The sequence below is a fragment of the Halictus rubicundus genome, chromosome 12, assembly GCF_050948215.1.
Source record: "Halictus rubicundus isolate RS-2024b chromosome 12, iyHalRubi1_principal, whole genome shotgun sequence".
Taxonomy (NCBI): domain Eukaryota; kingdom Metazoa; phylum Arthropoda; class Insecta; order Hymenoptera; family Halictidae; genus Halictus; species Halictus rubicundus.
In genome coordinates this window covers 12,471,133-12,498,009 of record NC_135160.1, presented here as the reverse complement: position 1 = coordinate 12,498,009, position 26,877 = coordinate 12,471,133, and the positions used below count along the sequence as shown (strand labels likewise).

At 43.1% G+C, this 26,877-nt stretch overlaps 1 protein-coding gene across 1 annotated transcript in view; it reads right to left on the bottom strand.

Moving 5' to 3' along the window:
• The window catches only part of Tyn (trynity), an 81,934-nt gene extending 65,897 nt beyond the window's left edge, over nt 1-16,037 (bottom strand). The window contains exon 1 of the mRNA XM_076798204.1: nt 15,933-16,037. The gene's annotated coding sequence lies outside the window, so the exon portion shown is untranslated. The remainder of the gene's footprint in view (nt 1-15,932) is intronic.
• Nucleotides 16,038-26,877: the final 10,840 nt, after the last annotated feature.

The window sequence follows — 26,877 nt, the reverse complement described above, 5'->3', positions numbered from 1 at the left end:
TCCGCGAACAACACGGTTTCGATGGTCGGCATTCTAACGGGCTGCTCGCAACGGTTTCGAACCACTTATACACTACCGGCTAAAAGTTTCGAATCACACCGACATTTTCTCCGGAACTCTCCTGGCGAGCTTCCTCAAAACTGATACTCCCCAAAATATGGCTGCCGAAATTCCTGATCTTCCCCATGTACGAATCAATACAGTTAATCATTGTTCGTCATCAATACAATTAATCACTACTTCCCACCAAGCTATTTTTCATACGAAGCGAAACTGGGCAGGCAACATTTTTACATCAAGTATAAAAAGGAAAATATTTATATTTTATTTTATATATATTTGTATTCATAATTTTATTTATATTTATATATAAGACCCAGTAAATAAAAGTGCCATGCCGCTTATATGGCGGCATTGGTCCGTTAAGGGTTAACCCTAAACCTATCACGGTAAAAATCACCGGGTTTCTAATTCACAATTACTGAAATTATGAAAACGTTTTCATAGGAAATTACTGAATTCACTTCATTATCGTTCAAAGTTTAAGTAAACTCAATCTTCTCCCTTCTATAAGACGTTTCACTTCTACAGTGAATTCTCGATTTGTGTCATCAACACGGGTCTTGCCAGCGACATATATCGTCCAGGTACTATTCTTTCATTCACCCTGAACGTCCCGAGCTTCGGGGCCCCCACGGGGTATACCCCGCGGTAGCGGGGATAACTCCGCGCCGTTTATCATCCAGGCTTCGGCGACATATATAGAGAAATCCCTGTATATGCTTTCTACTCGCTAGGTTTAGTGTTAAGTAAATGTTCTGTAAAACAGAGTAATATCAAAGGATATTTCTATCGCAGCACCTATGTTTCTAATAAATTCATCTAGAAAAATCAACAAATAACAATCTAAATAACATTATTTCTTCCTGGCCACCAGTCCGTAGATCATTTCACACATGTGACAGATTTTCCTCGAAAAGGGCATAAATCCTTGAGAGCCTCGATAGATCTCGGCTAGAACCGTTCAACGGAGGCATTCGAGGCACGATCGAGAAGTTGCACGATCAAGGATCGAGAATCGGCGCGAACCGGCTCGTCGTCGTCACGAGAGAAAGAGCTTCTCGGTCACCTGGTAGCGTAACTCGCGACAACGAGATCGTAATACCGATTACGAGGCGGGTCTCGGCAACGATCGACGAGTATATATGTACCTTGGTCCACGAGGTCTCGATCACGGTCGTACGAACTCGATCGCGTATCTCGAGAGAAGCTCGACCTGGATCCCCGTTCGCGCGCGCGTCGATCCTCGTACCGTTAATCGATCAATTTGCAAGCGGCGCCGATCTTCGGATCGCATCTTCGACTCTCCAGGATCCAGGCCGATTTCGTGGAACCCTTCGCTGCCGGATTCCTCTGATTATTACAGGATACCGAACCCGGCTGCCTTTCGCTCGATCGAGCCGATCGAGATCGACGATTCGACCCTGCACACGGTTCATTACCACCGGTTCAACCGATCGGGCTCTGCCCTTTACAACCTCCGGAGTCCACCGGTTTCCGCTCGAGCTAATTGAAAAGCGGGAATCGATCGCGATCGATGTAACTGCGCTCTGGATCCTGCTTGAGGAACTTGTTCAGGGATCCAGAGATATTCTTCCGTAAAATTAGCGCAATAATTCGCGAAGACGCGTCGCTTTCGATCAAATGTTTTAACGCTAAACCTACCACGGTCAAAACGACCGGTTTTCTATTTCTCAATTATTGAAATTACTCAATTGACTTTTTTATTGAAGCTGATATTATGATAAAAATCGTACAAAATTTAAGTAAAGTCAATCTTCTCCCTTCTGTGAGATGTTTAAATTTTGTATGTTTTCTGCTTGGTTAGTGTTGACATCGAAGATAGACATCGGAACAAAATGGCGGTGTAGCGAAGGTGTTCACCCCTTGCGCCATTATTTATTTTCTGATATGCGCTTACTCAAGCAATTTTAACAACCGCGGTTTTTAGTACCGAATGCTCGTAAACAGAATTTCCTTCATTCATTATGAGAAACAGGAGCCAACTATGTTTCTCCGTTTAAAAATGTTATTCAGCTGAAAACAATCTATCGACGTTCTTAAATTTTTATGAATTCCTCGCCGCTTCAAATTTCACTGATTTTACGCGTTCACGACGGAAATGGGTGGGGCGATTTGAAATAATACAAACATTAACCCGTTGCACTACCATTTATTTTGTGATTATAGCGATTAGAAATTCTTCTAAAAAGATAGTTTATTGTATGGCTATGTGTTCTCCACAGGATATATACAGTAACGAGCAAAACTGAGTCTACGCTATTTGAAGCAACATAACTTTTTAAAAATTAGATCAAATGACTTGAATTTTATTGAGAAGTTAGAAGGATTAGTTTATTAGAGGAGGTGTAAAAAATTTTTGGAAAAAGTTTGAATTGGTCGGAATCGCAAAAGAAATAGTAAAAGTTGGTTTTTTCAGCTTTTTTGTCTGAGTTCATTGATATTTGTTAATTCGTTTACGAGTTATAAACGCTTAAAAGTGAAAAAATTGCCATTTTTCACGATTTTCGACTTAAAATCGCACTTAAAATCGCACTCAAAATACAATTTTATTTCGTTTTAAATTTATTAGACTCTGTTCAGAGTCTACAGTTTGAGTCGACATTGTAGGGCAAGGGGTTAACACAGCCAAGACTACATCCTGGCGCTTCGGATGAGTTCCACAGACAACATCCTGAGCAAGTACCTGAAGGTCCCCTTTCGGTTCCCAGATCGCAAAATCCGCGTAAAATTCCCACGAGATTCACGGTGCTGCACCCTGATCCACCTTTTATTTCATATAATAGAGAAATTTGAATTGATCAAGGCAATCTCGTCTGGCGCCGGGGAATTCCCTAGGGAATCTAAACGACCGATCGCCTCGAATCACAAAGAGTAATTTCCTTTCGGCGCCGGCGCACACAGTACATTATCTGCTCGGTTTAGTCCTGTTCCCTTGGCTCTCTCTCTCTTGCCAGGCTAAGTCGGGATCGCGTTCCACTCTAATCGCGAGGAAACGCGCCGATAAGTCGGAATGATTAAACCCCGGGCATGAATCCGAGATCCGCCGTACGGTCTGCCCAGGAAGTAGCTTTAAAACGTGCTAAGTGTTCGATAATGAGCTCCTGTCGCCTCTGTCCTCCTCCTCCCCTCCCCAGACCCCTCTTCCACCTGTTTCGAGCTCCATCCTCGAGTTCGTTCGCCCTGGGAACACACCTACACTCGAACACACCTCTCGAGACGACGATCGACCGGACATCGATTCTCTCGGGAGCGAACGTTCGACTCTTCATGTTCGATTCTTTTTCGAAACGCCGGAAGACGTTCCCAGCTTCCTCTACCTGATCATGTTCCATCCTCTATTTTTCGACGAATCGATCCTGCCAGTCCGACAACCTGCTTTCCTTTCGTTTAAGCCGATGACTGGCGAATTAGACAACGTAATTTCACGTTGGTTTTTACGCGCCGCGATTAGTCTAACTAGCTCTAACGACCCAGCCTTTGGAATTCGACGGCGGACGATGGCAATCAAATTTTACGGAATTGTTCCGGCAGCTTCCTCGCCCGTAATTGGTAATGGTCACTCTTTAATTCTTGTCTACAATCTTCTGCGAGATTGTTGCCATTTTATTTTCTCTCTGGCGGAGCTGGTCGAATTAAATCATTGCCCACAAAGTAAAAATCTACGAATTTTTTTTTGTACTGATCAAGGCAGACTGTAAAGATAAATTGAAAGTACCATGGTGTTAACTAGATTTCCGGGACCCGTGAAAAATGACGGATTCTAATACTTTTAAGTTAGGAGTACAGTGTATTCTCGATGTATGTCACTGACACGGGTCTTGCCAGTGACATATATCGTCGAGGAGTTTGCATTCCTCGGCGTCCGAGGCCTCTAGAGATTGGCGGCCCCTCACAGGGTATACCCCGCGGTAGTGGGGATAATTCCGCGACGTTTATCATCCAGTCCTCGGCGACATATAGAGAAACTCGCTGTATTGAGATTGTAAGGATGCATCCACGAGGAGTTATTCAACAAGATGATTTCTTTGAGGATATATTAGTTTAAAAAATGGCTACTTGATAGATACGTTCACGTTATTTTTATGAAGTAATGTAAACTTTTTAGCGCTCCGTAAACCTAGCGTTAACGCAAGGGTTGGTTAACAACCGACGAAACCGTGAAGATTCGACTACGAAATTGCAATCTATTTTCTGGATTTTACTGTGCAACAATTTGCGAGCCACGTCCACCACTGAAACGGATATCGTCCGAGATTGCTTAATAAAATAGCGAGCCTTTACGATGCACATAAAGTTAATTGAACGATCGGTTTTTATCGGTAATTCGAGCAGTCTCGATATCAAATTTCGACTATTCTCGATCAAACACTTTTTCCTGGGGGCGTGTTCTGTTTACACACGGGGGTTTATTAAGAAATAAGGGAAAGATGCGGGAATTCCGATGGTGGTGGTGGGGAGGGGGGGGGGGGGAGGGGGGAAAGCAACACGACCTTTGGTTGCGGTCGTTCGACGACCGAAGGGGTAATTGTTTTTCTCGAGTAATTGGTTTTCTCCCTCGGTTCTCTTCCTTTTCACTTTTCTGCCTCCTCCCTCTCGCGTCAGTGTTAGGTCTCTACACACGAGCGGTGGTAACGCACACTGGCATGCTCGCTCGCTGGCTCGCTCGCGCGCACGATCCTCCGCGCAAATTACGAGCTAGAAATTGAGCGTTACTGATTAAGGGCGGAAGAGATAATGGGCGGTGCGCGTTCGAGGATATCGTTAGCCATAATAAGACACCTTAAATGCCTTTGACGCGAGGCGGACTCGTCTTCCGCGATCGTGTCGGCTCTCGGTTCAACAATCCCCCCCCCCCCCCCGGGGTACAACAATTCCCTTCTCTATCAAACAAAACCGGGAAAAACCACGAGAAAACCGCCCATCAATTTCCGCCGAGCCCCATCAAATCCGAACCACCAGCTGTACAAATTAAACGGCTCTCACGGTTATTCCTGTTACCCACCGTATTCTCGTCTTTTTCGATTCGTGCGTAATTATTTTTAATCGAAACTGTATTTCCAACGGTCTCGATCTGTTCCAATGATCGCATTCGTTGTCCACACGCCTTCGCGACTTGACGAATTTCTTTCGAGTTTATTTTCGGCAATTCGTTAGGGAAAAAATTGCCGGCAGCTGAAACGACAATGAAAAATCTGGACATTTCAGCGGTCGGAAGTGACGTTAAAGTTGAAAGCATAGTGTGTCGAAGACAGTGGAAAATCGGTTGACGAGCGACCGCTCTCCGGACAACCGGCAATTTCCGTGGACGGTAATCGGGTGACCACGTTCGGCGTTCATTGTTCGGTGATGAGGAATCGTTTATCGTCGGTGGACGAGTCATTTATTACGAGATTCCACGGATGTCATTCGGTGAATGCGATGTCCGTTATGCGGTCTACATACGCGTTCGCCGTGTGCGGCACCGGCCACGATCAACGAAAGGCGATCGCAGTTACTTGCCACAGGAGATTGTCATCATCCCCTCTCTCTCTCTCTCTCTCTCTCTCTCTTCGAGTCTCTCTGTGGTTCCGAAATTCTCACTCGAAAACCGTCGGTTATTATTGTACTACCCAATATTAACCTAGAGCATCGAAACCACTCGAGGAGCCAATTTCTGACGATTATGTTAAACAGATACTACGTTCTACCTAACCCGCATATGACCGACGTGACAGTCAACGTGTCAGAAATACATTGTAAATTTAATTGAACTTTACAGGAGAAAAATGTGGGAGCTTGAAATTACTGCGAGATCAAATAATTCAGAATTTGTTGTATTCTATCAATTTACGATTCCAACAGAAATATCGATACATTGTAAATTTAATTGAACTCTACAGGAGAAAAATGTTAGAGCTTGATATTACTGCGAGATTAAATAATTCAGAATAATTTGTTGTTTTCTATCAATTTACGATTCGAACTGTACTTCAAGTACGTGGCAGTCAACGTGTCAGAAATATCGATACATTGTAAATTTAATTGACCTCTGCGAGAGAAAAATGTGGGAGCTTGAAATTACTGCGAGATTAAATAATTCAGAATAATTTGTTGTTTTCTATCAATTTTCGATTCGAACTGTACCTTAAGTACGTGGCAGTCAACGTGTCAGAAATGTCGATACATTGTAAATTTAATTGACCTCTGCAGGAGAAAAATGTGGGAACTTGAAATTACTGCGAGATCAGATAATTCAGAATTTGTTGCTTTCTATCAATTTTCGATTCCAACTGTACTTTAAGTACGTGACAGTCAACGTGTCAGAAATATCAATACATTGTAAATTTAATTGACCTCTGCGAGAGAAAAATGTGGGAGCTTACTACGAGATTAAATAATTCAGAATTTGTTGTTTTCTATCAATTTACGATTCCAATAACTAAATGCTCTGGTAAATAATAACTAGACTGCAAGCTTCGCGCAATCCAAAATAGCATACAAATTAAAATAATTTAAGAACGTCCATATATTATTTTCAATTTATTGGGGTCGCTGCAGAAAAAAGGAATTTTAATGTGGCCTCCGTCTGTCGCAATTGACGCAGACAATTTTCATCTCGCAAACTAATAATAATTGTACGAGTGGGTTAAAGTTGTCGCCAGGTGACCCGAGGTCATCGCTTGCCGCGAGTTCTTTTAACTTTTCCCGTGGACGCGTCAGCGGACGAAGAGGAGGAGGGAGAAACAGCGTCAGAAATGTTAATTAACGGAAAAGATTCCGGCGGATAAAATACCACGAAGTTCCCGGGAGCGAGCAGTCATCTAGGAGGGCAGAGCTAGCTTGTTGAAGATGGAAGAAGCGTTCGCGGAGTGTTGGTCAGGGCCGTAGGCTCGCTCGGGGTCAACGGCCAGGCGGCGCCTGGAAGATCCTCGGACGAGAGATAGTGGGGCAGGTCGTGGCTGAGAGTCCGGGGAAGAAGAGAGGATAAGAGAGAGAGAGAGAGGGAGAGAGAGAGAGAGAGAGAGAGAGAGAGAGAGAGAGAGGAGGAGAGAGACTGGAGAACATCGGAGAACCGAGAACAAGCCGAGTTTGACGCCGGATACGACGCGACAGCTACGCTCCTGGCCCAGGACATCTCTAACTAGGATAGAATAATTAAATCCGATGCAATATAGCCCGATCAACAATTCAATCTAGTCTGAAATAATGCGATCAATAATGAAATTCCATTTCGAGTAGCTCCGTTAATTATTTCATTTAATACGAAACCTAACCCGGACCTTGAAGGAGAGACGCCTGGCAGTCATGGTTACGTGTTGCATTACTTCTTAAAATTAAAAAATCGGCAAATTATTCAATAATTCAATCTCATTCGTTCGATCAATTTTTTAATTTAATACGAACAAGTTGCAACCCAGCCCGAGGAACAGAGGAATCGGGTGGAATTTTCGTTACAAGGAAAAATCCCGCGACTCCCAAAGGGTTTTTCCAGCGGGAAAACAGTGTTCCCAAGGTTTTTCAATTAGAATTTTTAAGTTCGTTCAACCTTGCTCCCCTATGGTCGATGCAAGCCGGCGATAAAGCCTAAAGCCCGGCCTGTTCGAAGAAAAGCATAGGAGAGAAACGATGACGATGACGATCGCGCGGCTGATGATGATGAGGTTGATGATGATGGTGATGATGATGATGATGGTGGCGGCGATGAAGAAGAAGAGGGCTCTCGTCACGGAGCGGTGGGTTTCCAGCAAGCCCTGGAATGGTACCTTCGGCCCGTTGCCCTTCTCTCGGAGCCCTTGTGCCCTTCTCCCGTTCATATCGTTCGAGGACAAGATCTCGCGAACGTTAACATCCTGCTCGATGCTGAACCAAATGAGAAACATTAACGATCTTCGAGTGCGGCGAGACAATTCTTCAAGGCCGCTTCACACGAATTATTCTCGATTTTTACCCTTGGAGCACGAACGACGCCATTTTGGCGACATTGAGATCATGTGTAACACTGCCGGAGTCGCAGATAAATTATTTAACTGTTCAAATAATAGATCAGCGCGCGGATTTATTTTTCGATTTGGATTTATGTCAGATTTAGTGATACTCTGGTTCTCTGAGGAAAATGCTGTGTTTCCAATAGTTGAAAAAATTCTGGTGAATGTATAATGCATGTGTGCTTTCAAAAGCAAATGATTAGATTCATAAATCAATGCGCAGTAGTTAATGGGAGAGCAAGACCAGCCGATAGAATATTCGCAGTGATACAAAACACCCTAATAATTAAATAATTTTAATTTACTCGTGAAGGTAATCGCTGAATTAATCATATATTGCATCGAACCGACTCGTGCGAGAGATTTGTTGATTGACAAACGACAAGAGCCACCACAAACCTTAAAAGAAATTGTTAAAAAGTTGATTAACAAAAATTCATTCTCGAGATCGAGAAGGGAGTGTATCGACGTACTTTACAAACTCAATTTTATCTCAATGAACTAGAGCAAGAAAAATGTACCAAAAAACATGAGTCTCACTACAATTTTAATACCCCTCGAATAAAGCAGTACTATTTAACCCTTAAATGCATGAGTGGGGTCCGCAAAGGACCCCAGTGTTTTATTTTGTGTTAACATTTTTAGCCGCGCCATTTGTGAACTGACAGTTCAACTATTTGCTTCTGTCAATATTTAGGTTATGTTCAATGTGTTTACAGAAATAAATTGTTGCTGTAATCAAAGTTAGCAAGGAATTAGGTAAGTGGGGTCCTCAATGGACCCCATGTATGCATTCATGTTTCTAATATTTAGTTTACCTATGCAATTAAGGGTTCAAAAAAAAATAGTTTCCCTCGCGAACAAAATATTCTATTTCCAAAAATAAAATACAATCTAAAACATAATATATATATATATTGTTTCAGATAATATTGGCTCTCTGTAATACGAGGCTGACGGGTACCGGACACGACGAATCTTCCGAGATCGTCGATCGCCGATCTGCAGGAGTCTCGGATAGATCAATAATTGATCCATCGTCCGGTTTTTTCCGGCGCTTATGGTCTCGGGACGTTAACGATCGTCGAACCGATCGGAATCGGCTTTTTGCCGGACCCTCAAATTGCGATGTATAAAACTCACTCGTGCGCAGGCTCGCGCTCGTGTAACATTATACCTACCCGAGCGTTCATCTTTTCTGTACCCTAAGCGGGAAAAAGAGATATGTACCCTGAGAGAAAGAAAAAGAGAGAGAGAGAGAGAGAGGAGGCTCGCGTCCACAAGTCTGTCTATCTTCCACGTCTCTTCCCCCTTTTTTCCCGGCAGTTCCCAGATTTAATCAGAGTCTTTTCACGCTGCGTAGGACGTGCGTGACACACGGACACACGCGCGCACGCACGCACACGCGCGGAGGAACTAGACGCGCGATTAAATATATACGAAGGCTCCGCGATGATTTAATGGCCCGCGTGCTTAATGGACGACTCCCAGCGAGGAGGCTTCTTTTTCCAGCGGACGCGTTTTCTGCGGCACCGTGACAGCCGCAAAGTGCTGCTCGCTCGAATAATTTCCAGGAAAACGACGCGCCGCGATCGCTTATTAACGCGCGCTACTTTGCGCGCGCGCGCGCGCATTCTCTGCCCTCTTTCAGTTAACGCGATCAAAATAGCCTGCGCGCCACCGAGGCTCGCCCCGTGTAATCCGACGAAATTGCCCGGTGCACGATGAGATTGCCGCTCGCGAAACAATGAACGCCTCTCGTCTCGTTCAACGACGAATAATGGCCGCGATTTTGTCAGCCTTTATGGAAACGATCGCGAACCGGTTGCTCTCGACGGTTCCACCGAAGCCTCGTTGTCAATCGCGTACCTCTTTCCAGCGGATTATGCGCGTTCACAAATTTTTGCCGTGCGCTCGCCGCGAGCCTACGAAATTGCCGTTCGCAAAACAATGAACGCGTCTCATGTTCGACGGCGAATAATGGCCGCGATTTTGTCAGCCTTTATGGAAACCGCGAACCGGTCGCTCCCGATAGTTCCAGTGAAGCTTCAGCTTGTCAATCGTAGAACTCCTTGCTGCAGATTAGGCGCGTTTACGAATTTTTGCAACGAGCCTGTTCGAAATTGCCGCTCGCGAAACAATGGACGCTTCTCGTTGCTTACTTTCAATAATGCGCGCGGTATTGTCAGCCTTTATGGAAACGATCGCGAACCGGTCGCTCCCGATAGTTCCAGTGAAGCTTCAGTCAATCGTAGAACTCCTTGTTGCAGATTAGGCGCGTTTACGAATTTTTGCAACGAGCCCGTTCGAAATTGCCGCTCGCGAAACAATGGACGCTTCTCGTTACTTACTTTCAATAATGCGCGCGGTATTGTCAGCCTTTATGGAAACGATCGCGAACCGGTCGCTCCCGATAGTTCCAGTGAAGCTTCAGTCAATCGTAGAACTCCTTGTTGCAGATTAGGCGCGTTTACGAATTTTTGCAACGAGCCTGTTCGAAATTGCCGCTCGCGAAACAATGGACGCTTCTCGTTACTTTATGGAAACGATCGCGAACCGGTCGCTCCCGATAGTTCCAGCAGAATCTTCAGTTCCAATCGCACCGATCGTCAATCGTATAGATTCTCGCTGCAGATTATGCGCGTTCACAGATTTTCGCAAAATGGCCACCGGCAAGCCTTGCTGCGAAACAATGAACGCTCGTGGTTTTCTCGTTTCCTGACAATACATTTTGTTCTGTTCTATGGAAACGATCGCTAACCAGTTTGACAAGATGCGCGTCTATCTATGCGCTATTAAACGTTACTGTTCCAATTTTATTTGATACGAATTTTATGGTGGCCGGTTTTGAAACGGTTCGCTGAAAACCGTAGATCAATAATCGAGGGGGCTGTTTAATCCGTTTTTAATAGTGACATCGGCGAACAAGTCGACGCGTGAAACATAGTTTAACGATATCTCTCGCGAGGTTGTTGGAATCGAGTAGTACGCTTTAATTATCCCTCTAGAGGTTGTTAAAGCGGCAAGACTTGTTTGATGGTTCCGTTTCCGTTTACAGGAACGTTATCGTGCGCCTTTTTCCGACATCGGAACAGCCGTTAAAGAACAGATTCATGGCAATTCGACTAATTCGAGGTCGTAACAGCGGGATCGTACCCGAGTAATTGAAACGAACATAATTCCGAAACGAGCGAGATGCTGAAACGAAGCAATCATTTGGAGAACGAGCCCTCGAACGGCGACGTAATCGTTCGCGCGCGCGCGCGCGAGAGAGAGCCTAACCTCCAGTATATGGCGTTCCGCTTCCCTGGCATTGAACTCACCGAGTCCACGCGGCTCTGCGACGGGCCACCTGTTCGCCAGATTAGGCTTTCGCTTTTCAGCGTTTCGTTTCTTTTCTTTTTCGCCATCATCCTTTCGCCAAACACGTATCCGGACCAACAGATCAATCTCTAGCCTAATGGGCAGAATTAACAAATTAGGGGAAGGCCGTCGAGGCTGCCGAAGGCCGTTGATCAGCAGATCGATTCCAAGAAAATTGCAACCTGATAAGGATTTTTACCGAGTTACTGCATAATTATGAACGCGCACAAGATGACGTAACGAGTGGATTGCGCGTTTTATAGCAAAATAGATGGAGCTTTTAAAAATTTGAAGATTTCTTTAACACGTTGACCGCCATGTCACCCAAATGTGGGAATTATTTGTCTAGGTTTTAAAACGAATTTTTACGTTTATATATTCATTCTACCGGTTAGGATCTGTAAAATGCAAGAAGGTTGGATGACTACTCAATATCATACATTTAAATTTTTCAATTTTTATTTCATTAAATAACTTACTTTGATTTTATGGAATTTTTGAGGTTTCTAGTTTGCCAGTGAAAGCGTTAAATTTGTTAACTAGGTTTACAGGACCCGTCAAAATGGCAGGCTCTGATATTTTTAATTCACGTTCATTGATATTGTAGAGATGCGTCCACGAGGAATCATTCAACAAATTTACTTCTCCGGGTATAAATTACAAGAAAAATGGCCAAAAAGTTAGATAGGCATATTCTCGTTATTTTTGTAACGTAATATAGTCACTTTTAGTGTTCTGTAAAGTGTGCTACAGGAAATTTCGTGGGTCGACAGGGAACTGGGGATGATTGAATGATGAGACGACTGCGGATGTTTATGCAAATGCATATTTATATAGAAAACTGATAAAGCAATGGGACTTAAACAGAAATATGTTTTGCGATTAGAGGATTCTAAAAATATGTTTTTTTATTTTGCACTTTTTGCATAATGCATATGTTTTGCATATTTCTCTTGAAAAACATATGCAATATATTGTTGCATATGTTTTTCAAAGAGAAATATCTAAAACATATTATTTTCCGTGTATATGCATATCTCATGCTCATACGAATCATTTATCTTGTTAAATTTATGTAATCTATTAATAAGCACTCGTATCATATCCGAATAGCGTCGATAATAGTGATACGCCGATATAATACTGAAGAAGCCTCAACAAGTTATGATGTTCCGACGTTATATTGTTACTGAATCAGCTCTAAGAACACATGTAGCTGTTGGTATATAGAATTCGAACAGTTCAGTTCGATACTCGAAGTGGTAAGGCGAATTTTGTGAGAGTGCGTGCGATCATTATTAAAATGCCGAAAGTTCGGAAAAGTAGGGTTATTACTGATGAGAAGCTGGATCGAAGGCGATCCCAATTTCATTATTGACGAAAATAATGAAAATAATATTTACTGTGAAATGTGCGATAGAAAATCGCAATTAATTCAACATATTAATACTTCCATACACACACAAAATATAGTGGTCAAGCAACGTGGGCAGCATTGTACGAATTTTATGCGGTGAATTTGTACAAGATCCAATATGTACGCCACAACACGGTATAAGTAACTTTAAATATGCACCGATAACGTCGTGTGATGTGGAGCGGTGATTTTCGGCGTACAAATTAATTTTGATCGACAAACGCCATCAATTGACGCCACCAGAAAAAATGATTGTAATCTATTGTAATTCGAATCACGATACTCCAGTATAACTGTGAAATGTCTGTTAATATTCGATATTGTGCCTAACACTTAATGTAATATATAATTAATATCGGAAAAATTTGCATATTTTTCGTGCATAAACTTCCGCAGTCTAACGATGAGTTTTGGATTAGCCCAGGCAGATTGAGAATGAACCTGCTGACGATAAGTGGCACGCCGTTGGGTCGACGGACTCTCGAAACACGCGGTACCAGCATGAATATTCGGCGGGCGTCGTAGCCGAACACGAAATCGACTGTCCACTTCGGATACGAACGGACACGTTGCGCCGAGCATTCGCGCGCCTGTAAACGCTGCGTTCCACGGAATTGCCGTTTCTTGTCTATTAGGCACTTCGGCTGGGTGGAGTTTAGGATCCGGAGAAGATGGGAGCACGTTTGCGCCGACGTCCAGTTGTTCCGAGTCGAGGGAAACGCGTTTCGGTTTTACGCGAGCGTGAGCGCGAGCGCGCTATGTTACGGGCCTTCACCCGTTGCTCAACGCGGCTACGGCCCTGACTTTGAACGAACCTCGGAACCTCTCGGCTCTCTCTCACCGTGGGAATGGCGGCCACGAGGTATGCACCGATCGCCGAGGACTTTTATTCGACCGAAGAGCCGCCGATCGATCATAAACACTCGCGGATACGCGTCTCGGACGTGATGCCCCCGGGCCCGAGATCGATCTACCGCAAGTCCCGTGACAAATCAGCCGATTTACGGGCCGAGGAATCTTCGATATCCTTCGGAGCTCTCGGATCTTTGCGATCTTTCAGATCTTTGAGATCTTTGAGATATCGAAGCGACTTTCCGGTCGGTCGATTCTTCGTGCTCGGAGATCGCTTTGTTTCTAGGGAGTTGTCCCCGTCCTTTGGGATTTTCGTGGAGTCCGTTTGCGAAAATTCTCCGTTCGTATTTTCTTGCAAATATATTTTTATTGGGTAGAATAAAAGTTTCAAATCAATTCAATATATGAAATAATGGTAAAGTGATAGCATAATACATAATGGTACTGCCACAGTCTCTTCTTCAATTTTGAGCTAACAGGTGAGGATAAGAAGCGATTTTATAGTCCTGTACTTTAAAATCGACAGTATGTTCTTTCGTCGAAGATATTAGACACGTTAAACAATTGTTTTAATCGAGCAGCCTCAAGAAAACGAGACTGTATTTATTTCGACTATATTTTATTGAAATTGACCCCAAAGTGGACTCTTAAAATGTACTTTGAAAATTCAGCAACTCAATTAATACATTCAGTGTTCCATTCTAATGAACTGGTAAATGGAAATCGATTTTGACAATAACCGAGCGCTAGAAATGGTTTATATAATATACTTCTTTTTAAAAATGGCAAGATTGAATTTATCCGGTGCGATTTTTGTTGTAGTATGCGGACTGCGGATTACTATGCAAGATGAAAATTGTATACATTGATTGCAAGAAATATCACTGAATAAAAATGCCTCTCTTCTTTTAATAATTCGAACCAATTGAGAATGGCACGACAATGCTCGTCATCAATATTCTTCATCTGCCACTTCATCTACCTCTTTCCGTCAACGTATAAAATCTGCAGTCGAATAATACATAGTAATCAATTCCAACAACTGCAAAATGACGAGTGCCAGAAAATTGCTCAAAACTTGGACAAAATAAAAGTAATTTGCTTAACAAAACAAAGGTAGAAAAATTAACACTAAACCTACCACCGTGCGGTCAAATGACCGTTTTTGAAATTTCGTTTAGAATTTCTCGTATACAACGTTACTGTATCGCCATGTAACTTATTGACTTTTCCTACAATACGCATACAACCCATTTTTCAATATCCACAACTTTCTTTATTGTTTACATTCCAGAAAAATTTCATAGCATGTCTTTCTATATTAACACTAGAACTACCGAACCAGTCAAAATGACTGGTTCCTGATTTTTTCTTTCACAATTACTGAAATTGTAAAAATATTTTCATCCGAATTTTTTGAATGAACGTCTTCATTAAAGCACACGTTAGAATAAAAATGGTATTAGGTTCAAATAGATGTAGTCTCGTCATTATTGCAAAGCAATATTGTATTTATTACTCGGTAGTTCTTAGTGTTAACCCTTTGCACTCGGCGCTCTTTTAATTCTAAAACTAAATTTTTCTTCCGTCTTAGAATATTTTCATTTCATTCACACGAAACTGATCCGACTTCCACATATAATATTTCAATGTTTCGTAATCTTTGAATACAAATTTTGTAACGTAACAAATATTTTGTAATATTTTTTGTAATTTGAGATAATGCCACCACAACTTTTAGTGGTGCTTTAGAGAGTCACCACTCGAGTCCAAAGGGTTAAGATACATATCGTTTCTTGAAGCGGTCATTTGACCGCCCATGGTAGGATCAGGTATACATGAAAAATCGGTAAGTTTAGTATTAAGATGTATAATACTGAAAGTACTCCGTCAACGTTCTTCCATTCTGCAAACCCGAATCAAATTCGCAGTTCTCGATACAGTAGCGCCAAAACTGCTTGACAAATCTGTTTGAACAATTCCGTCATTTCTGGAAGACGACACTGTAAGTGTCGATTCCGGTTTCAAGATTGCAAATGAAATCGCGCCGGGACTGAACAGTCCACTCAGAGGTCTAATCTGCCTCGCCGATCCAGAAGACCGACACGAATCCTCGGATCACTCTTCGAGGCTCGTTTCCGACCGCGTCGTCGGAGCTCTGCCGACTCTCTCGACCAACAATTACAATCCTCCTCTGTTTCGATACTCGAAACACTGTCGAACGCTGCGAGAACACTGCTGTGGCCACGTACCTTGATCGTAAATCCACTTGACACCGAACTGGCAGTCCCGAGGGTCTCACCGGCTGCTCAAATCACTCGGTCGTGTGTCACACTTGTCCGCGAACTTGGTCAACCGTTGGTCCTTGAGCGAAAGGGTGAGAAAAGAAGAGGACGAGGAAGAAGAAGAAGAAGAAGAAGAAGAAGAAGAAGAAGTGGAAATAAACGACAGTGGACAGAGAGAGGAGAGGTGTTCACCGATCAGTCGATCACACGCGACGAAACACTTCTCTGTTCGGAGTTCAGAACGACCGAGAACGAACGAACGAACGAACGAAAAAAAAAAAAACAATTCCGCTCCTGATGGTTGGGCTGTCGGCACGGCTCTGTCTTCGAGGCGGCGCATCGGGCTGACTTTATAAACCGGCCCGGCCTGGTGGTGGTCGTTCCTGCTTGCCGGTCAAACCAGCCCGACGATTGGCCGGGATCCAGCAAAACCGGCCTCCGATTGGCCGACGGGATCTAGCGGTACCCGCGGCTCGATCCGAGGGGGATCCTCTCTTTCCCTCCGAGCCACTCTCTTTCCACAAACGTTTTCTTTCCTCTCTTCTTTCTCCGCGCCGTACTCGTCCGCTCTGCTATCCACGCGGGGGCCCGCGCTGTACACACATACACACGGGCTTGGTTACTTACTTCGCGTAATTAGGGAACAGTGACATTTCACCGTTTTTTTCTCTCTCTCTCTCTCTCTCTCTCTCTCTCTCCCCCCTCATCTTTTCCGCCGCTTCTTCGTTCCTTTCTCCGTTCTTTCGCTTGTTCTGTTATGTTTTTCCACCGATCGCCTTTTTCTTTTTCTCTCTTCAGGTTCGCCAGGCGGTCGAGAGAGCTCGCGCGAAGAGCGCTTCCGAACGGAGAAATGATTTATGCTCGCGGTTACCGCGACCCCGACCCGCTACCCGCGAACTGACCAGAGACAAGAATTCTATGGGGACAACGGGGCTTTTCTACGGTGTTCGCGACCTGCTGGATCGATGCTCCCTGGATCACAGGGATCCACGGCTGGTTCACCGCCATTCAGAACCGAAGATTTAGGACTCTTACTGAAACGAACAGTGTTTAACCCTTCGCACTCGAATGGTGACTGCAACGCACCGCTAAAAATTGCTGTATCATTATACAAAATATTTTTTAGATTATTCACCCTTTTAGTGCCAGAGCCGATATGTCGGCCCGCAATTTGTAGCGCTTTACTATTCGCATTGCGAGAGAACACTATCTCTAAATAAATTTATAATACGTTATAAATGGTCTAGTTTCATTGCGAGAGAATTAAAATAAATAGTTTACTTGTTCGGATTACTTGTTAATTACTTGTTTCTTTATGTTTGTTGTGCAATATTATTTATTTTGTTACAAAATATATTGGAAATTCAAAGTATATACTTTGTAATAAACGGTCCATATAAAGTTACGATAAAAAGATGACTTTTCCGTATGTACAATTATGTTTTGAAAGAGAGAACTCAATGTTTCTCTTCTTTGTGATCACTTATACCTTTGTTATTTATGTAATTTTCAATGAATATAGAAGAATTAGCGTTACTGTTTTATTCTCTATTTCGTCCTTGATATACTTGCTTTTTGAATTATGTAAATATTGCTTTTCGTTAGGTTTTTATGAGCCTCTTTCCAAACCCTAGTAAAATCGTGAAATTCGGCCGATTATCTTCGCATAGGCGCCTCTTTTTCGCCCGGCACTAAAAGGGTTAAATTTGTTTGTATCTAATAAATTGCTAAACATTTCGGTATGGTACAAGTAAGTTGCAACATTTTCGTACGTATAACATGAAAACAAAACTATATAGAAGCGGAATATTCTAAGTCGGAAGAAATGTTTCGTTTTGGAGTTAAAGTAGCTTCGAGTGCAAAGGGTTAACACTGGAACTACCGAGCCCTAAACGTGACTTAGACTTATCCCTTTATGATAACAGCAAGATTGAATTTTCTCAGATTTCATACGATTTTTAACTTGTACTCCAAAGAACAGAACGTTTTCATAGTTTCAGTAATCGCGAAAGAAGAAATCATCCACCAGTCATTTTCACTGGTTCGGTAGTTCTAGTGTTAAAATTAGATTGGATTGAACCTAATATTATTATCTTGCGATTTTTATTACGCTAAAGATAGAATGGAACTGAACTTCGTTACACTCGCGGATGTTTATGCGAAATTACCATTTTCTGCATCGACTGCGAGAAACGAGAGTTGAAGGAATAATTGGGTGAGGTATCGTGCTTAAGCTTGGATTGCTAATTAGCTTAGTTTACTATTAGACTGCTAATGTTTGTAGGAAATGAGAATTCTAGGCCCTAACGGGAGGAAACAGCGAGGAATGAAAAATTAGATCAAGTATTAGCATATTGTTCTTATTGGTCGGAATCTAGACTGCAATTAAACTCCGTTTATTGCTGGACTGTGCGGTCTTAATGCGAAATGAAAATTTTCTGAGTCGGCTGCGAGGAATAGCGGTGGAAGAAAAGTTAGACTAAATGTCTTTAACGTTCTGGTTTTATCGGTGTTTAGGCTAGTTTGGAATGAAATTTCTGGTGCAAGAAACAGTATAGTTAAAGCAATGTTAGACGAATTATTATTAATGCGCCGTTTCTATCTAGTAAAAGCTAGGCTCGAGCGAAACTCGGTTTGCTATCAGGGTCATCCTTTTTGAGGGTTTTTATTTGAAATAATGTTCTTAACTTATTCTTGATAAGTCAAGCGTAGCAACATTTAAGAGCCACGGTCGCACAATGATCGACAACGTCTGATCGAGTACGAACGAACAAAGAGAATCGTACGTTCGGTTCGAGCTTACTGTCGTCTCGAATCGGAGCGTTAACAACGTCTCTAAAGTATAAATAAAATGGAAGCCTCCCGTCCACAGTGGCACCGTAAAACAATTTTTACCAAATCGTGCACATTCCCCACAGTGAATCTTGAAATTTATAGTAACCATAAATACCGCAGCTTATGCAATTTCCTGGTATAAACACATGCTCGTAAATAATAGTTGCAGTATTGGTTGCCAGGAATGATATCTTCATTTTCGCAAGATATTGTAGGATAATATGGCCGATTGCAAGGATAGCAATTGTGGTCGGATAAAATAAAAGGGATGTACTCGTAGACGTTCTGACCCTTAGCACTGGAATGGCGACTGAAAAATTGCTATACCAAAATATTTTTTACATTATTAAATTTGTTTGTATTTCATAAATTACTAAACATTTCAGTAAATTCCACCATTTTCATACAGTAAATACAGTAAAATTTTCATAAAGTAAAATACAGTAAATACAGTAAAATTTTCATACAGTAAAATACAGTGAATTCTCGATATATGTCATCAAAACGGGTCTTGCCAGTGTCAAGTATCGTGCAGGAGATATACCCGAGCCGTGTTATGTCTATCGAGGTCTCCCGAGCTTCGTGGCCCCTCACGGACTATACCCCGTGATAGTGGGGATAACTCCGCGACGTTTATCATCCAGGCCTTGGCGACATATATAGAGAAGAGGAATATTCTAGGTAGGAAGAGATGTTACGCTTTAAACTAGCTTCGGGTGCAAAGGGTTAACAAGGTTACAACGACACTGGTGAACATGCGCCTCCGAAACCTTCGGCAATTAATGCGAAGAAGTCTAATTACAAAATGGAGTCACTGCTAGCGTCTGGATTCACGAGTTGTTGATCTGAGTATGTACGTGTGCCGGATTATCAGTTATAGGTTGTAAATCAGATTGGGAAAGCTGCGTGCATGTACTCACGGATTCTATATATATATACACTATACATAGAGCATTCGCGGACGTATGAAATGTAAGTGAAATAAATAATCTCGCTGAAACGCGTAATAGTAGTTACCATATTATACCGGGCCGCGATAATAGCGGACGTAATAAAAGAAACGGATTCCTATTCCACTCGGGCCCCTGTAATCCACATTTTTATTGGCTCGTAAAACATTGTATTTGTATAATTATCCGGGCTGTATATGGTCCTCGCATAAATATCTGTTACATGATTATCCGGAGGAAGAAGAGGAGCGAAAGGATTACACGCAATGTTCTAAAGTCTCACCGACAATTAAACGCGAAGAATTTTCGATTCCATTTTTTAATTATTGTCTTCACTCTCCCCGGTCCCGCGAACCTAATATTCGTTGCAGCGATTGTTCCAAGCAACAGCTTATGCGAGAAACTTGAAGGCCGATGAAATTCGAAATTCCAGAAAAATTGGAAGAATTTACCGATGGCAATATGCATTGGAGAGGACTTCCTGTGTACAGTGAATTCACGATATATGTCAGCAACACGAGTCGTGTCAGCGTCCAGGAGACATAACCGATTATGTTTACACTCCTCGACGTCCGAGGCGTCTGGAGCTTCGTGGCCCCTCCCTACACAACAGTAGTGGGGATAATTCCGCGACGTTTATCATGGAAGCCTTGGCGACATATGTAGAGAAATCAGTGTAATTCCTATTCCCGATCTTCAACGTCACTCTAGCCTTTGCACAGTAGAAACAGCACGCCAGTAGTCAGACTGCAGATATTTCTCTACTAATTTTCATAATAGACGAATAAAGTCCGCAGACTGCTTGTTGCTGAAGGAAAGTAAGCGGAACGATCCTTTTTCCCAGTAAACGGAAATACACGACGAGAGGGGAACATCAACGAGAATCAAGCCTGCCGAAAGAAACTAAACGACGCTCATAGTCCCGAGGAAAAGTATCAGATGCCAAGAGCAAACAAAGCCGCCTGTTACGTGACCCAGAGAGTCTTCTTGCCCCGTGTCGGGCAAGCAGCGTGTCCGTTGGACAAATCGCGAGATGTCCGTCGCGGAAGAGGCGTCCGATCATTATCCAGATACGTGTCGCGCGCTTAGGATCGGCGGGGGCTTGATAAAATATTGTTCTCGGTGGCACGCCGGTGGCAATATCCGCGTCGCTTCGTCATTCGATTTGCAAAAACCGGCGGAACGAAGATAGAAGAGGAGGAGAGAGAAGAAAAAGAAGAAGAAGAGGTGGAGAAGCAGAAGAAATTTTCAGTCGTTCGATCGGTAAGGCCGCGTTGCGAGAGACGAAGAAGAAGGAGAAGAAGCCCTGTGCTACTAGGAAGAGCCTGTTGGAACAGTGGCTCGGGTGGCAGGGGGTCAAGCGAGGCAATAAGTAAGATTAATTCGGCGCGTCCGACGATGCTACGTAACTCTCTTCTTCTGTTCTTCAGCTACCTTCCAGTCTCTTCTTCTACTGCTTCTGCCACTTTCAGCTCTCTTCGGGTCTCGCTTTAGCTACCTTCGGCTCTTTCCAGCTCCTGCTTTAGCTACTTTCAGCTTTCCTATTTCGGCTTTCTTCGGCTCTCTTCAGCTCCTGCTTCGACACGTTTCAGCTCTCTTTACTTATCTTCAGTCCTTGCTTCAGCTTTCTCCAACTCTCTCAGCTCCAATTTCAGCTCTCTTCGGCGTCCTCGGCTCTCTTTTTAGCTCCTGTTTTGACACCTTTTAGCTCTCTTTCCTTATCTTCAATCCTTGCTTCAGCTCTCTTCAACTTCAGCTCTCTTCAGCTCCTGCATCGACACCTTTTAGCTCTCTTTACTTATCTTTAATCCTTGCTTCAGCTCTCTCCAACTCTCTCAGCTCCAACTTCAGCTATCTTCGGCTTTCTTCAGCTCCCTCTTCGGCATTCGTCAGCTCTCTTCAGCTCCTGTTTTGACACCTTTTATCTTTCAATACTGATCTTCAATCCTAGCTTCAGCTCTCTCCAACTCTCTCAGCTCCAACTTCAGTTATCTTCGGCGTTCTCAGCTCTCTCTTCAGCTCGTGCTTCGACACTTTTTAGCTCTCTTTACTTATCTTTAATCCTTGCTTCAGCTCTCTCCAACTCTCTCAGCTCCAACTTCAGCTCTCTTCGGCTTTCTTCAGCTCCCTCTTCGGCATTCTTCAGCTCTCTTCAGCTTCTGTTTTTACACCCTTCAGCTCTCTTTACTGATCTTCAATCCTTGCTCCAGCTCTCTCTGACTCTCCCAGTTCCAACTTAAGCTCTCTTCAGCGTTCTCAGCTCTCTCTTCAGCTCCTGCTTCGACACTTTTCAGCTCTCTTTCCTTATCTTCAATTCTTGCTTCAGCTCTCTCCGACTCTCGCAGCTTCAACTTCCGCTATCTTCGGTTTTCTTCAGCTCCTTCTTCGGCATTCTTCAGCTCTCTTCAGCTTCTGTTTTTACACCCTTCAGCGCTCTTTATTGATCTTCAATCCTTGCTCCAGCTCTCTCCAACTCTCTCAGCTCCAACTTCAGTTATCTTCGGCGTTCTCAGCTCTCTCTTCAGCTCCTGCTTCGACACTTTTCAACTCTCTTTCCTTATCTTCAATTCTTGCTTCAGGTCTCTCCGACTCTCTCAGCTCCAACTTCAGCTGTCTTCGGCTTTCTTCAGCTCCTTCTTCGGCATTCGTCAGCTCTCTTCAGCTCCTGTTTTGACACCTTTTATCTTTCTTTACTGATCTTCAATCCTAGCTTCAGCTCTCTCCGGCTCTCCCAGTTCCAACTTCCGCTCACTTCAGCGTTCTCAGCTCTCTCTTCTGCTCCTGTTTCGTCACCTTTTAGCTCTCTTTCCTTGTCTGCAATTCTTGCTTCAGCTCTCTCCAACTCTCTCAGCTCCAACTTCAGCTATCTTCGGCTTTCTTCAGCTCCCTCTTCGGCATTCTTCAGCTCTCTTCAGCTTCTGTTTTTACACCCTTCAGCGCTCTTTACTGATCTTCAATCCTTGCTCCAGCTCTCTCTGACTCTCTCAGCTCCAGCTTCAGCTCCCTTCGGCATTCTCAGCTCTCTGAGGCTCCCGCTTCAGCTGGCACGGGCAAGTTCACCGCGGGGACGATGCCTAGTCGTTGACCGCGGCTCGGAGACGCTATCGACGATTAGTAGCCTCGAGTTTTTGCAATTCCGTGCGGCTAGGCGGTGCCGCGAGCTCCCCGGTGTCGTAATAAGTCGATTTGACTCGGTCGGTCACGGCGATATTTCACCGTCGTCGGCCGAGCTATGCATTTTTCCGCGGGGACCGTCGCTATGTCGTCGACGAACCCCGAGCAAAAGATTACGCCCGCGGTCGCGGCGAATCCTCTTCTGCTTCTTCTTCTTCTTCTACTTCTACTCGGATCCCCGATGATCGTCCGCAGCTATTCCAGCGATCGGTAATTCACCAGCCATCGCCGCACGCAAATTACTCGCTCTGTGCACTCGACGCCGCTTCCTTCAAGATCCCCGGCAACGAACTGTGTTTGATGCCTACTGAAAAATTGATGATCCTCCTTCTCGCTGTCTATTGTTCCTTCATAGCTTCTTGTCTTCTCTCGCTCTTTCTTCGTGGGCATTCTTAGATTTTTATCTGATCTGTTCCCTCGTTTATTCCGTTCCTCAGGTACCCGAGGAAGTTCAGAATCGATATTTTTCACTGCTGTTCCCTCTCTGTTTCGTCCTCGTTTCTTTACCTCCTCGGGGTCTTCTTCTGCAGCTTCTTCTTCATTGTTGTCATCTTCAGTCCTGTACTCCTGTAATTAGAGGTTCTTGTGTACACTTGTTGTAATTTACATTCTTTTTTTAAATCCCTCGAGGTGTTCTTCCGTTGTCTAAATACTTCCTTTTCCTCCTCGATAAATTTACTACGTATCCTACACCTAGTTGCAAAGGTATTTAAGGTATTCCAACAAATTGATGTTCCGGTTATGCTACTCCAATTTCGAGGACTGTTGTCGCCCCTTCGACGTGTACGATGACTCGCAAAGAATATGCGTACGCGTCGAATATTTTGCTAAGACCCATCGGGTTCTTCTTCTAACCGGAAGCATGCTCTGCCGAGTACTTAAACATAGGAATCGTGTTAGCATTCTTAACGATTTCGGAGCGCTAGTCTTTCCATCATTGGTGAAAAAAAAAATGTCTACGTCTTGGCCCCATACTTTCGGCCAGTAGTCGCGCGGGAAAATTAGGCTGAGTAAGCATCTTACGTCGACGTGATGTCATCGAAGCGCTAACTCTACCGGTTCCTTTGCCGACGACCAACATAGAGCAATCAATAGCCCGCGGGTGTGTGCGATGCTCACAACACAACATTCAAATCACTTCTGTTCGGCTAGGGTCCTCGCAAATTATACTAATCCTGCGCCAAATAATCTACAACCGCTCATTGACACCAATTCGAGTTCGAATTTAAATTTCGTGTGATTTCATCTACAGATTACGGTAATTTCTCTATATATGTCGCCGAGGCCTGGATGATAGATGTCGCGGAATTATCCCCACTAGGGTTATACTCCGCGAGGGGCCACAAAGAGGCCCCCTGCACGATACATGACGCTGGCAAGACCCGTGTTGCTGACATATATCGAGAATTTGTATAAGGCGCAGTGAATTGACTATATGATGTTAAATCTTTTATGGTTTCTAAGTAGCAAAGATTTAATATTGATTAAATGTGACGATTTTATACAACGTTAACGAGTTTTGTATAATGCGGGAAAAAATGTTCCCTTGTGTATAGATATAGTGTTAAACGAATTGACTATACGATGTTAAATCTTTTATGGTTTCTAAGTATAAGGTGCAGTGGGGTAAATCCGTACACGGGACAAATCCGCACTAGGCCCTTATTTATTCGAATATACGTTGCATTGTACCAACAGTAAGGTAGAAATCTTCTTTTGATTAGTATTCAATGATCAATGTAGACAGCTGCCATGTATTCTGCGATTCCCGCGTTTAACTCGTTCGACAAAGTGCATGGTGTTTCCAGGTGCAGAGCAAAGATCGAGTTAAGCATTATAAAACGATAATTTAAGCAATAGTTTACAAATCTGTGTGTTTATCTTCGATAGGCACAACGTATAGTAAGGTAAGTTTCCTTTATAGTGATAAAATATATCAGTTCTTTTATATTTTTTGATAAAATAATAGTCTAACCTCACTCAGGAAATATTTGAGCACGGGGCAAATTCGGACTATCCATCGGGGCAAAACCGCACTATAGTACTAATTTACCCAATGTTACATTTCAATTCTTACTTACTCAGCTGTTTCATTAAACTCCCTTCTTGGTAGGCATTTAATTTTGAATTTTTTAGACTGACAATACTTTTGCAACCCCACGATGGTCCGAAATTATGCAAAGAAAACAACACCGCACTATACAAAGGAAATGTTGGCTGAAGCATTGGCAGAAATTAAAGCTGGCCGAACGACTGTTTATAGAGCTAGTAAGCACTACAAAATACCAAAAAATACAATTAGTGACCGAATCCGAGGAAAAAGTGGACAAAAAGGTGAATCCCGAGTAAGAAACACCGTACTTTCACGTGAAAATGAAAAACGTCTTCCCGATGGACTGTTAACCTTGGATAATATAATAATAAAAATTTGAATATTTATTTTTATGTTATTTTATTACTAATAATAATTCCGCGTTTGCCCCATAATATAAGGAAACAAGATTCAACAATTTTTAAACAGGTAGGTGCAGTTTTGCCCGAGTTCCGGGGAAGTCCGCCCTAGCAGCACTGTTTTTAATTGATTAAGAAAATCATAAGTTTCAGACGATATTTTCAATCCAAATTAATGCAACTTGAAGAATAAACCATGCGCTAAATAGAAACACTAAGATTATTAGGTTTTGGTGGAATAGATAGAAAATACATCAGTTTAAAGTAAACTTTACAATTTCTCAGTCGGTTTTACCCCACTCCGCCTTACTAATTTCATGTAACTAACTAGAATAATTATTCTTCGAATGCTATTTTTATAGGATTTCCACGCAGCTCGCGAACCCTGAGCGTTCCCGAGTTTTGGCGAACACAGTCGTTCCGGTAGCCGATCGACTGCTAACAAGGCCGTTAGCCATCTCGAGAGACAAAGAGAAGAGAGATGAGAGAACATGAAGAGAGAGAGAGAGAGAGAGAGAGAGAGAGAAAGAGACACAGTAGGAACCGATCGGCTGCTGGTGCGGCGCGTGTGCGCGGCCGCTCACGCAACTGCGCGTAATTTCCATTCAAATGAACCGGCCGAAGAAAAGTTAACTGTCGCTAACGAGCTGGCTCGCCACGGGCGCCCATAATTGTACACGGCGGAAATGATCGGGTCTTAGACGACCCTCACCTCTGACCACTATTTTTCGTCCGCCGCGCCGGGAACGTCTCGAAGATATGTATTCTAATTGCGGATACCAGCACCGACGAGCGTAATGGGTTCCGCTGACAACCGGTGATCCGTGAAACTGCTGAAACACCACCGAGAGGCATGACAGAAAGACAGAGGGAGAGAACACTGCATTTCCTATGCTGCTATGCAGCCACTGAGACACTAACTGCACAAGTAATTACGGTATTCGATAATGCGGCTCGACTCCTCGTCGTTTTGCGAGCCTGAAATTTGCTTCTTTATGTGGAAAAATAATTTACAAGCTAGCCTCCATACTTACATAATTCCCACAGAAGCGAAGCAGTCTGATCAATTTGTCGCATTCGCTTGAGAATGCAGCGTTCAAGCCAATTTAACATGCTTAAATCATTAGTTCTATTATCGCTGCGACTGTAGACTGTTTTCTGTAAAAATTCCCACAAAATCGAAGCTGTTTAACACCAGAACTATCGAACCAGTCAAAATGACTGGTTCCTGATTTTTTCTTTCACAATTGCTGAAATTGTAAAAATGTTTTCATCAGAAATTTTTGAATGGACTTTTTCATTAAAACACATGTTAGAATTAAAATGGTATTAGGTTTCAATAGATGTAGTCTTGTCATTATTATAAAGCAATATTCGTTGTATTTATTACTCGGTAGTTCTAGTGTTAATTTGTCGCATTCACTTGAGAATGCAGCATTCAATTTAACTCGCATGCTTAAATAATTAGTTCCATTATCACTGTAACTGTAGACTATGAGCTG